This window comes from Thermobia domestica, chromosome 1 (assembly GCF_964235325.1).
Source record: "Thermobia domestica chromosome 1, izTheDome1.hap1.1, whole genome shotgun sequence".
Lineage (NCBI taxonomy): Eukaryota > Metazoa > Arthropoda > Insecta > Zygentoma > Lepismatidae > Thermobia > Thermobia domestica.
The window spans coordinates 52,269,738-52,283,164 of NC_137454.1; positions in this window are offsets into that span (position 1 = coordinate 52,269,738).

A 13,427-nucleotide genomic window follows, 5' to 3' on the forward strand; every position below is an offset into this window, starting at 1 on the left:
AGCTAAAAACAAGTTTGAAGAAGATTTTTATAAGCTCATGAATAACTCGGTATTTGGAAAAACAATGGAAAATATTAGAAAGAGGCAACACATACAATTAGAATGTGATCCTGAAAGAGTAGAAAAATTAATGGCAAAACCTAATTTTGATTACAGAACAATATTTACAGAGAATTTGTGTGCTATACATATGAAAAAAGAGCGATTGACATTTAATAAACCAATATATGTTGGTATGAGTGTATTAGAACTATCAAAACTGTTAATGTATGATTTTCATTATAACACTAACTAACTAACTAACTCTATGGCATATGGAACCCGGAGGTTCAGTGCCACGTTCACAAAAGCTCTCCACTGACTTCTATCCTTAGCTAATTGGATCCAGTTTCTACTTTGTATTCCTATCTCTGCGAGATCCATCTTAATATTATCCTCCCAGTCAAGACTTTGAAAGCGTTTCTCCTTTCTTCCATTCTAGCTACATGACCTGCCCACCTAAGCCTCCAAGACTTGACGACCCTAACAATGTTGGGTAAACCGTATAAACTATGTAGTTCCTCGTTATGAAGCTTCCGCCATTCCCCATTCTCGTTCCTCTTGGGTCCGAATATTCTTCTCAGGATCCTGTTCTCAAATACTTTCAGTCTATGTTCTTCCCTCAGAGTAAGCGACCATGTTTCGCAACCATACAGAACAACAGGCATGATTATCGCTTTATATATTTTAAGCTTCAAATTTCTCGACAAAATTCGCGACGACAAGAGATTTTGAACCGAATAGTAACACGAATTCCCTGCTTTTAGTGGACATTTAATTTCTTCGTGAATATGATTTTCGTCTGTTAATATTGATCATAACACTATGAAGCCAAAAATATGGAAACAATATAGATTTATATTACATGGATACCGATAGCTTTATATATGAGATTGAGACTGAAGACTTTTACAAAGATATAGCAGAAATAGTTGACCAGTTTGACACGAGTGAATACAAGGAAAATAATGTATATGGACTACCAATAATAAACAAAAAATTAATAGGTAAGATGAAAAATGAGAATAAAGGTAAGATAATGACGGAGTTTATTGGATTGAGATCAAAGATGTATGCTTATAGAGTAGAAAATAAAGAAGAGAAAAAAGCTAAAGGAGTAACTAAATGTGTAGTTGCCAAGGAGTTGCAATTTGATGATTATAAAGAAAGTTTATTTAAAAATGTTAAAACGTATAAAGACATAAACCTCATTAGAAATTATAAGCACGATATATATAGTATAACTGTTCATAAGCTAGCATTAGATTCTTCAGATGATAAGAGATATATATTACGAGATGGGGTAAATACATTAGCTTATGGTCATTATAAGATAGAAAAGAAGTAGATGTAAGTTAGTTATAAGTTTTTAGATGTAAGTTAGTTATACGTTTTAGATGTAAGTTTTTATGATTTAAATGTCATAAAAGCATATATGCAGTGCAATTACCCAATCTATTTTATGCTATTCTTCTTGGTTAAAGTGCTATGGCTAGTGGTGGATTTGTAATTTTGGCAGTTAGGGGTTGAGGGGGAAAAGTGTCCTAGAACCTACATATGTACTCTACTGATGGTATTATTATTATTATTATTATTATTATTATTATTATTATTATTATTATTATTATTATTATTATTATTATTATTATTATTATTATTATATCAAGTTGTGTTTACATTAAATTAGTTAACAAGAATGAAAAATATTGTATTGAAATAGGAAACGCAAAATGTGAAACATATATTGTCTGTAAGTTCTACGAAAGCTAAATCGAAAATAACCATTCTATATGCTCTTTTACTAACAGTTTCACATTTTACTAACAGTCCGACGCTTGCGTACTATTGCCTCCTCTTAACAGTTCTCCCCACCTATTTCAGAGAATTGGAAATCAATGCTAATTCCGTGAGATATTAAATAATTTCTCTAGCGAAGAAACCACTGCCATAGCGTAGGATGTGCAATTCTACTACCTTTCTGTTTAAAATGATTACAGAATGAGCAATAAGTAACATGCAATCAAAGTTCCTTCACATTCGTTCTTCTGAAATTCTTGACAATAGGAACCTTCTATACGAAATTTTTTACTTATGAATATGTACCTCTTATGACATATAGACATTCCAAGTGATCTCCTTATATATATAGTCCTATTGCCAAGGGTTTGAGAAGTAGCTATATATATATATAAAAGATAAGACGAAAACTATAGATCAACCTGGGTGCAGAAATGCTTCCTTTCGGAGCTTGTCACCGACCGCAAGCCCATTTTATCAGATTTAAGAGGAATCAAAAAGGACATTGTTAATTTTCCAAGTTTATTGACCAAGCCTCGTATCTCGAAGTCCTCTTTCATCGTTTTGGCGTCTGTGTTAGTAAGCCTAGCACCTACTCTACGGCCATATATGGTTAAACGTCAGAGGAACTGATCACGTGAGTGCTGCATTTCAGGTCACTGACTCTCTATATTTGATTTTCGGCACTTTCACCCTTCGCCCACGCAGTGTTATAGCTAAGAGTTAATTGGACGATAATTCTTGTCCCGAAGCTATGAGTGAAAATCGGAATTTTCCTGGCTGACCGTATACAAGCTATAATTAACTAAAAGAACCTTCAGTCTTGGATGCGAGACCTGTTTCGGTTGTCGCTTTGAAAAGCACCCATGGGGCCCGCGGACTGCATTCTTCTAAAGTGGATATTCATTTTACTTTCTATGTCCTCCCCTGTACGGGTTGAGCTTCGCAAGTTAAATTAACATTTTGCATATGTGAGAGTGAGTCAGTGACTGTATGATACTTTTATACGCGTCAGATTTATTTCGTATTGGAATATTTTTGAATAACAGTGTGCGAGCAAGAAGTCTTTCCAAGCCAAACCTAAGCTGCTGAACGTTAAAGTAGCGACATTTCAGTGTGGAGAAATCTGGATTGTTTTTTATGGATTCTGACGACATACTTTTGGAACTGTCCAAACTGTGGCACACCACCAGGAAAGCATCAGCAGCGGATCAATTGAACGGTCAAAGAGCATTGCGAATGAAGCCAGGCATGAATCGTTAAACATGCTTAAAAAAACACCACAAACAATTTAAAGTTATAATTGGAAACGGCAGTAAAGGTTACAAAGTAAAAATTTGTTTGTCTGAAAGTTTCAATGTTTTTTGAATGTAATGAAAATATTCGTAATTATCTGTAAATGCATAATATATCTTTAAATCATGTTTTATCATCGGCATGTAAAATTGATCTTTAATTTGTTGTGTATGCTTATACTTAATTATAACCACACTTGTTTTTTATTATACGGTACTTGTATCCCCGATTTCCGCTTCCTATCTCCGGTTTGGCGAGGGTATCGGTATGTGTGAGTTCGTGATTCGTCGAAGCATAGCTGGAAAGAAACGAAAAAGTGTGAGTGAGAGAGAGAGGAAAACAAATTAGGTAGAGAAAGACTAAGATAAAAGGAAGTGTTACGTACACTACTCAGTTAATTCTAATCACGATCTCAAGTTATAGTCGGCCGAAATATTGAAAAAAAATGACTTTAAATGTCCATAGCCCCAATACTATGGGATCTGCCTTAGTCAGGTCAAGACTTTATTTAGGAATTAGTATATAGACTATATAAATATTAATGTTTCAGAGTCCTAAACTACTCAAGCAGGACCTATTCTTATAGAGGCAGTTTGGCTACAGGCACATAATTTGAAGTACTCACCAAATACCTCTACTAAAATGGTTATGGAAGTACCACAGGATTCTGAAACATAGTTTATTCAATAGGGCACATATTAGTTTCTGAATAAAGACTTGACCCGACTACGGTAGGTCCCATGGTTTTGGAGTTATATTCGTATAAAATTTGTTTTGTTTTCGGCTGCCCATATCTCCAAAAGGAAGAATTTGTGCACCCAGGTTGGTCTATACTTTTTTCTTATCGTGGTGTCATTAACCACCTCCCAAACTTTGTCGGTGTAGTTTCGAAACACCCATATATATATATATATATATATATATATATATATATATATATATATATATATATATATATATATATATGTGTGTGTGTGTGTGTGTGTGTGTGTGTGTGTGTGTGTGTGGAGAGAGAGAGACATTCAGCGAGAAAGAAAGAAAAAATATCTTACTTCTCAAATTTCCTTACAATAAAAATATATATCCAGTCGATATGCACTCTACTCAAGATCATGTACAACGTCTTAAGAGAAGACCACCTCCACCTGTTGTTCTCGTTTTCCACTTGCAGCTATATTTGCAGCTTATATTTTAGCCAAGGAACGTGAAGATTTACATTCAACTAATGAGTAATTTTATGCTGCCTTCTCTGCTCTACTTCCTTTGCTTTAATAATGCATTGCCGTTAGGAGATATTGCTCACCTCCATACTTATACTCTTTGGATGACCAGACGCCAATAAGTACATCTAGGAGTCTTATATATGAATTTCATACTAATGGGATCGGCTTTTTTGAAGGAAAATAAAAGTCTTAACAAATCTGATACCACTCTAGTACCATAGACATAAAACATACAAACACATAACACTTCCATAGTGTCCATAAATAAAATTGTGGGATTTGTCGGAGAAAAAAATAGTTCTATGCCTCATTGGAGAACATCGCCCTCAGCACCACCCAAACTGTAAGGACTCACTCTACTAAAATGAATACGTTCTAATAAACATATTCTGGGATCAAAATAATCATAAGAGAGAGAAAAAAAGAAAGAAGAGTTTGTCAATAATAACCATTTATTTTAGTGTAGGGTCAAAAATACATGGTAAATTTTTGTAGATAATATTACATATGTACTATACTGTGTATTGAATATTACATTTGCATTATAGGAATTAATATCGAGAAATTGTACGCCATGAGAACATCGCGTGAAAATGTAGCATTACGGGTCAGAGAACAAAAAAAAAATTGAAAACTTCGATCATTACAAATATCTGGTATTATAGGCATAACCAAAGAAGCATTTAACAAAAAAAGGATATTTTTAACTTCTCTGCACTATAAGGTTTCTTAACATTTCTTAAGTATAAAGGTAGGCTTAATATTGGACTAAGGAAGACACTGGTCAAGTGTTGTTTAGTAGTATTGGAATAGTACTAGAGTTTAGTAGGATTCAGAGACTTAGATATTATGGAAGTTGGATATGAAATATTTCGAAAGTTTCGTAGTGTGGTGTTTAAGGAATATGAAGAAGATAAAATGGATAGTAAAAACAAATGAAGATTTTTTAAGTAGATAGGAGGGAAGGATATGCTTCTAGCCAAAATTATTGTAGAAAGCACCATTTGTATTGGATGTATCTTCTGAAGGGCTTGTCTTCTTGATCTCGCCGTATAAGGAAAGATGGAAGATAAGCGAGCAACAGCAAGAAGTAGAACACAAGTGGTCGACGATTTTTTTTAAAACAGAAGAAAATAGTGGTGATTAAAAGGGGAAGCCGAAAATTGATAAATTTGAAGAAAAATCTGAAGCCCCAAACTTAAATTTAAGAAAAAATGAAATAATCCCTTGTTAGTCCAGCTACCTACCAAAATGCAGAATACTTAATAATAATAATACAATACATGTCAGAAATGTATTACGCCGAAATCATGGTCTTGAATTCCTTGATTTTCAGAAGCTTCTGAACGAGAGACACTTTACTTACAAAGAACACATTCCGTTAGATTCTGAAAGAGTTCTCAATATCCCTATCTGGAAACATAAATGATAAATATAGATTCCTAAATAAAATCTGAATTCCTATTTCTTATGTTTAGTCATTGTAATTCTGAATTTGAAATAAATTATCCAAACAAAGTGGAAAATATTCGGAGAATATTAATGTCCTAGTACACATAAAACAACAAATAAAACATCATATCTTGTGGTGTTTTGGATTATCTAATATTGAAACCGGAATAGAAGTTGTCACACATCATAAGGTAAACATAAAGAACAACATTTCATTTCGACACAATAAGAAATAACTCTATGTTCAACTAGAGTTCAATTTTCAAATAACATCATTTTCCAGTAAAACATTATACGTGTTCTTCATACGGAGGTGACAAACTGCAGCTTAGCATGAAATATGTTTGTACTGAATGTGAGTTCAGCATCTTCAAAGTGTATTTCTGCTTCTGTACCGAAAGAAAAGTATTCGGACCAAAGTGAAAGCAAATAAAATTCCTCTCGCGTGAGACCAAATCCTGCGTGTAAGCAAAAGGAAAAGGCGATTATGAAAATAGATGACATGATTGCTTCCCAAAGGCGGAAGGAGACGAAACACACTTCTAATTCACTTTTCATGGGTTAGAATGGAAACTGGTACACCTTTCACCAGCAATGTACGTTCTACCATTTAGGTACCGCAGCAAAACCGTTTCCAAGAGATCGTCCAGAAATGGTAGAAAGTGACACACTGGTATCGCGGGCTCACCACTTTCTACTGACCAACCAAAACTGCAAACACTAACTGAGAGCATTTTGCATGCTGCACTGTGCTATAGTAACGTATATAAATGTAACTAATAAGTTTCAACAAACATTTAGTATCTCTACGGGAAAGAGTTAAAATTTGGCGTTGTTTTCGTGTCAACATTGCTCGTTTTACAACACCGGATATCTCCTTTGAAAGTTTTTACCCGTATAAAGTTTCTTGATTAGAAAAAAGCTAAGCTAATAAGTGAACCGTATTGGTCTTACTCTTTGTAGTGTTGCGTTATCTCTCTACATCAACTGATTCTTAATCCACATCATTATTATTTATTTCCGTCCTAGACGACCAACATTATCGCGGATGGATATCAACCTTGAATTTGTACAAAGCTTTCAGAATCAAATGTTAACTTATTTTACAACAAGAATGTTGTTTCATCTCAGTAAAATCCCATAGAACAAAGAAACTTGTCAGCTTTAGAAATATGTCCAGTTGAAACGTTTAAATCACTGTGTTTACAATTCCTGGCGAAGATAGTCATTCCGAATCTTTAACTTTAGTTTTATTATAATTCAATTATCTGTAGATTTTGCAGATATACAGTGAAACTTATATCTTATTTTCGTAAGTTTATTTCCAACGGTGTATATCATATTTATATGCAAATCTTGTTACGTAGAATTAACTGAACACATTACCTGCATTACGATAAACGTGCGGCGTACAATTACAAATTCTTTGAGCAGTCCTCATTCTACATTCCATCACACATAAATTAAACGTATAACCATCAGATATTTCTAGCATTAGATCATTTGAAAATGTACACCTCCTTTGCCAGCCGAACAAGCTTTTAACAGCGCTAGTACTGAATATAGAAAACATTTCAAAGTGCATCTTTGAAAAAATATCAGAAGTAATGTGAAAACTGTAGAACTTCACTGGAACATCATATGGCGAGTAAATTGTCACCTAGAAAACGGAAGGAAGAAATAAACTTTTCAGAAAATTTATAACTTAGTATTAGGAACTATTAATCACTTACTACTAGTTTTATTTTATAACTCTTTTTCATATTCTCCTGTATTATATGCTATACCATTTATAAATTTTCACAATTTAGAATAGTAAATATCCTGCTATGATAATAGTTAAGAAATCATTTACACAAAAAGGCAGAAAATATGAAACAAGAATTTAGTTAGTGAAAGGTCATCGATTCAAAACACTAACAGCTGCATTATAACGCGATTCGGACTATATCATGTGACTTTTAATTGTTCTTTAGTCCATAATTATTGCTATACATAACGTGACAAAGAAATTGGTGGGAGACCTAACTTTGAAAAGAAACCGAGACTAAAATAGCTAAATATATTTTTTGTTTAAAATAATGATAGTAATTTAATTATTATTTCACATTCAATTGTAGCTACTGTTGCAAAGCATTAGAAATCGAAGATTTTGTTGAAATAAATAAATAATATTTTCTTCATTAGTAAGAACGTAATTTCATTATCACTATAATAAAAATTCACAGATGTTTATCTACGTTCAAGTATGTGTGTTATTCCAAAAATATCTCAAAATTGTCAAACGCAACGACAGCAGAAGCATGCACACTAAATCACCCACTGTACTAATATATTTCAACTGTAGCGTATTACACAAAACAAAATCTGTGTTTAACGTTTAAATTTATATTTTTTCAGCTATATGTTAATTAACCATCATTAGTACGTTAAGATCTCCTTATATTACTGGATTGTCTCCTTATCCTAAATTCTGGATCTCTTAATAAGTTAATTTCTCCCTTCAAATCCAAACTTTCGTTTTCTTCTTTTTTCTCACAAAAAGGCAGTTTACCCATTAACGGCACATTTTCCTTCCGGCTTATTTTAACCGGAGGCCCTAGTTTATCATTCGTTGACGTTTTTCGTTTCTTTGTCTTCTCTTCTCTTCTTTAATACTCTTAGAGCTGTTTATATCAATCAGTAGACGTTCTTGGGTGGGAATTTCACTCAATTCAACCACGCCCTTTTCTTCCATATCTATTTTAATGAAACCTGTGTTCTAAGCTGTTATTGGAAGAGCTTTCTCGACCTCTCTTGAACCAAAAATTCTTCCCCCTCCGTGCGATTTTATTCAATCCTACTAAGTAAATCTACTGCCTGTTTCTTGCCCTGAATAAAATGTATCACTACAGGAAACCTAGAAATCCTTGCCACCCACCGATGAATCATTGATGGTAGATATTTTGCTTTTAAAAAATACAATATAGCTCTGTGAATGGAGTATACATGCACACACTTGATATATGCTAAATAAACTTCGAGTTTTTCTAAGTTCTAATGTCAAGATTGCCAGCAATTAGAAATAGCTCGATGAATACTTCTGTTGTATACTATTAAGCTTTCGGCTCACATAGGCAATCACCTTCACTTCTCCTTGTTCATTTTCTCACAAGGCGCGTAACAAAAGCTTATTCCCGAACCGTCGATGTAGGTATGGTAATCCTCATGTAAGTTTGGTATTAAAAGATCCGGATCCTCTGCCAACTCAGCCTTTAGTTTTTTCACTACTTTATTCTGTTCTTCCCCTCACATAAAATAACTCCCTTTTTCAGTAGGTTTGTTAAAGGTGCCGGAATGGATGATATATCCTTAATTCTAAATCTGAAAAAAATAAAAATCCTATTAGTTTCTCTATCCCCTTTACATTTTTGGGTGGCTGGAATTAGTTCGCCACTCGAAGATTTTCTTCGGTACACTTTACGTAACCATTTGTAATTCGAAAACCTAGAAACTCTATTTCCGTCTTAAAGAATTCATATTTATCCGGACTAAGAGTTAAACCGACTTTTCTAAACCTTTCTAAAGTTAGATTGACAAGTTCTAACAGTCCATCTGGTGTGTCACCTGTATATACTAAATCATCAGAATATACTATTACCTTAGTAAAATACAACTCCTTCAATACTAGTTGCATTAATTTGGCCAGAGTAGTCGGTAAACCGGAAAGACCATAACAACTGGTCTTGAAAATGTACTTCCCCTTATGGGTTGTGAAAGTTGTTAGTTTCTGACTATCCTTATGGATAAGCAACGGTGCGTGCATAGCTATATTTAAGATGCAGCTTTCCAAAAAGTTTTTTCCACCCCAAATAGGCAATAGGCTCTGTTATACTCGGTAAACTGTTCTCGTTCCGAAATCCTATTTACAGATCTGGGATCCGACACGATCGTCGAGAAACCATCTGATTTTTGATGAAGTATGGGTGTACTATGGGTGACGAGGAAGTTTTTTCTATCTGCCCCTCATCTTCCATCTCACACAACAATTTTTCCATTATGTGTTTTTTATCATTTGCAAGATGCCTTAATTTTATATAAAAATGTTTTCTTTTAACAAACTTTTATGTTCTATCAAGTGCCTACGGCCAGGCTTCGAAGAAAAAACATTTTATTTTTTGTTAGGGTTGTCCAAGTTTATTTTTATTGTCACCATCCAGTTCTACTCTAGACACCATGCCTTCTATTATCGAATCTTTATTTTCTATTAACAAAGCTTATTCACAATTATCAAGATCCTTTGCTTTATTAAACAAGTAAATACGGAAGCTATCATCTTCAATTCTGTAACCACCCCTACACAAAGAAAGCACTATTCCGCCCCGTTTAATAAAGTCCCGGCACAACGATTATATCTTTGAAAAAATTCACAATATAGAATTTCTGCTTTATTCTTTGCTCCAAAAAGTTTACTTCTAACACAACACAAGCATTTGAGTGACTTGACCCTGAAGCTAGAGCTATTTGTAAATTTCCTTGTCTAAAAACAGAACCTACCTGTTCACATTCTTTTGCTTTGGCCTCAGACACATAACAACAAGAAGCCCCCTTGTCCAAAAATAAGAGGACTGGCTTATTTAACACGGGTGCCATTACTAACGGCTCTTCTATCTTTCCACTTGTTTTCGTTTTCGCACCAATAAAAATTGGTTTTCTTGTTTCGTGGTCGGTTCCTTTCCGCCCCTTGTGTCTTTATTGCAGACCCTTTTCTTAACATTTGCTCCTTCGCGAATTTTTTTCCGGTTATTGTCATCTTTCCGGGGTCTCCAGTTCCTCCCCCTTCCTCTCTTTTCTTCTCGAACTGTGTTTTCAATCTGCCGCGACCCTTGTTCACATTTTAGAAATTTGCCTCCTTCCCTTTGTTCTCCTTGTTAGAGTTCTGTTTACAACTTTCTTTTCGATTTCGAATCCTTGTCAGTTTCTTTTCCTCGGGTAGTAGAGCCTCCCTCATTCAACTCGAAACACCTAAGTCACCCTTGATCTGATTCATGTTGTCTTTTTCCTCCGCGTCTTCTTATCTTCTGCAAAAACTACTGTTTCTTTATTCTCCTCTTCCTCCCTTTTGGAAGATGAGGCCCTTTCTTTTTCCACTTGTTTTTTTTTCTTTCAGTAGAACCAACTGGGTCGATAAAATGGTTTATTTATTACTCGGACTTAAATTCCCACCCTGTTTCAGAAAGCAATATTTGTCTGTTTGCTCATTTTACGAAAAACGCCCCAAAAAGTACTTTTGCAGGGGCATTTTCTAGTACGTAAAATAGTGTTCTAAATTTGCGATGTTTAATGAAAAGATTCACCGTTACTATCTTATAGCGATATGTATGCCCTGATGCTAAGGACATTTTCTCGTTTACTTCTTGCGTCAAACATCCTATTTTTTCCATTCTTCTGCTATTTCTTTAGACACAATGTTTAGTGTCGATCCCGTGTCATAATAAAGATGAAAGCATTTTCTATTTACAAAACCAAACGCATTTGGCTGCATCGAACCCTCCATTGGTGTTTTTCTTGACATTTCCTAGTGTATGCGCTTATTTTCAGTTTCTCCTGCGCCTTACTTTGTTTGTACTTATAACAAACTGCTCGAGAGTGACCTCTCTTGTGACAAAAAAGAGATTATTTCTTTTTTCCTATTTAATTTTGGTTCTTCCTCTTTCCTCGTTCTCAAGAAAAAAGCAGGATCCAAACTTTCTACTTCTATGTTAGGTTTGTAATCTAACACGGTACCCTCATGGCGTGTAGCTGCCAACTCCGTCCGTTGTTTTACGTTGCTATGTTGCTGTACGTAGTGATATTCTTCTAGAAGAATTGACTGAATTTCGAGTGCTTTTGACTCAAATTCTTTAAGAGAAATGAAGTTATTTTCATGGAAATATATTTTATATTCCGGTTGTATCTTCGACATTATTTCCCTAACCTGTTCCGTCGAATTGGGGATTTCAAGATTGACATCTCCCTTATAAATTTTGCCAAGGCTTCATTTGTTTGTTGGAATCTGGCCTTTACTTGCTCCTGAATCTGTCTATTATAATTAAAGGAGAAATACTTTTGTAGGAATACGTGTTTAAAATCCTGGAAATCTGCGAACGGTGCCTTAAAATTTTACCAATCTTTACTACTTTTACTAAGTAAGTGTGGAATATTTTTTCTAGAACATGCTCTAGATTTCCTCCTTTCCTCTTTTCGTAATCCGTGATTCCGGAAATGAATTGGAAAGGGACCTCCGAATGACTTCCTTCGAACGTCGGAATAGGAACTTTTATTTCCACTTTTATATTCTTACATGAACAATTCTTTTGAATTTGAACTTGATCTTTTCCTTTCATTTTCAGCTCTCTTATTTTCTCAAGGATGTGTTCTTGTGAAAGATCGTTCTCCCCACTAATTCCAAGGACTTCTCTAATCGCTGAGATTTCAACTGAGTTCGCCATGTTCGCCATTTTCCTCGTTCTGCTTCCCCATCTTAACAACATGAACCTTTTCTATGTTTCTAAAATCCTAGACTATCAGCCCCCAAATCTGTAATCGCTCTTTCTTGCCCTCACATTTTTTCCTTACTCCTATTTACATACTACAGGAAAAAATCAAGATTATTCTATATTAATGCTAAGAAGAAGTTTCTTATCAACCCTTAACCTGGTTTTCCTCCTTTCCCTTTCCTTTAATTAATTGAGAAAGCAAAGTTGCATACAGATTAGCTCGTTTAATTTAGTTAGTCTCGTCTAGGCCAAGACTACTTCAGAAATTTTCCCTTCGCGGGAACGAATTTTTTGAAATTAGAAAACACACTCTTTCTTTTTCTAATTAACACTTTATTGGATAAATTATTAAGAAAGTTTAATTGGTTCAATAATAATAATAAGTTGTCTACTTCTTCTCTAAATGCTCTCACTCAAGAACATTCCTATCCTGAACTGCTCTAGAATATAGCCTATATATATAGTGATCTATAATAAGGGATTGGGCTGTGGAGTAATTTTCCTCGCGTTCTCTTACAAGCTTACAAATATACTCCTTAATTGCTTATAGTATGCTTCACCTAGTTGTCATAAGCGTGATCTGCTTCACTGGGAAAAGACTAGCTAATAATTAAGGTTTTTATAGGGTTTCGTAGGGCATTTTGGACACGTAAACTGGATCTAAGGATAAATTAAGTGGTAGGAGACTCTACACTCCGCTTCAAAATAAGTTAAGAGCCTTAAAAGAATCTTAGATCACTTCATAGCCGCGTACTCATTTATTTACCCTGTTAACACCTCTTAGTTCATTTAAACTCAATTCTCGTCGTTCCTTGATAGACGAGAGAACAAACTGTCCACCACTTAAATCCTTAGTCCTGAATAAAATATTCTTTAAATTCCCTACACACTTCTCCTCTCGCCTTAATTATACAAAAACCCATATACGATTAGCCAGAATTCACACGATAGTTACTTTCGCTATCCCTCCGAAAAGCATCTTAAATACGAGTTATCCAACCCAATTATTTCTTTAATTCACGAATCCTATCCCATATCGAAATCAAAACGAACATTTCTAAGTTAGAAAATAATTCCCCAATATATACTCTAGTGGAAAATG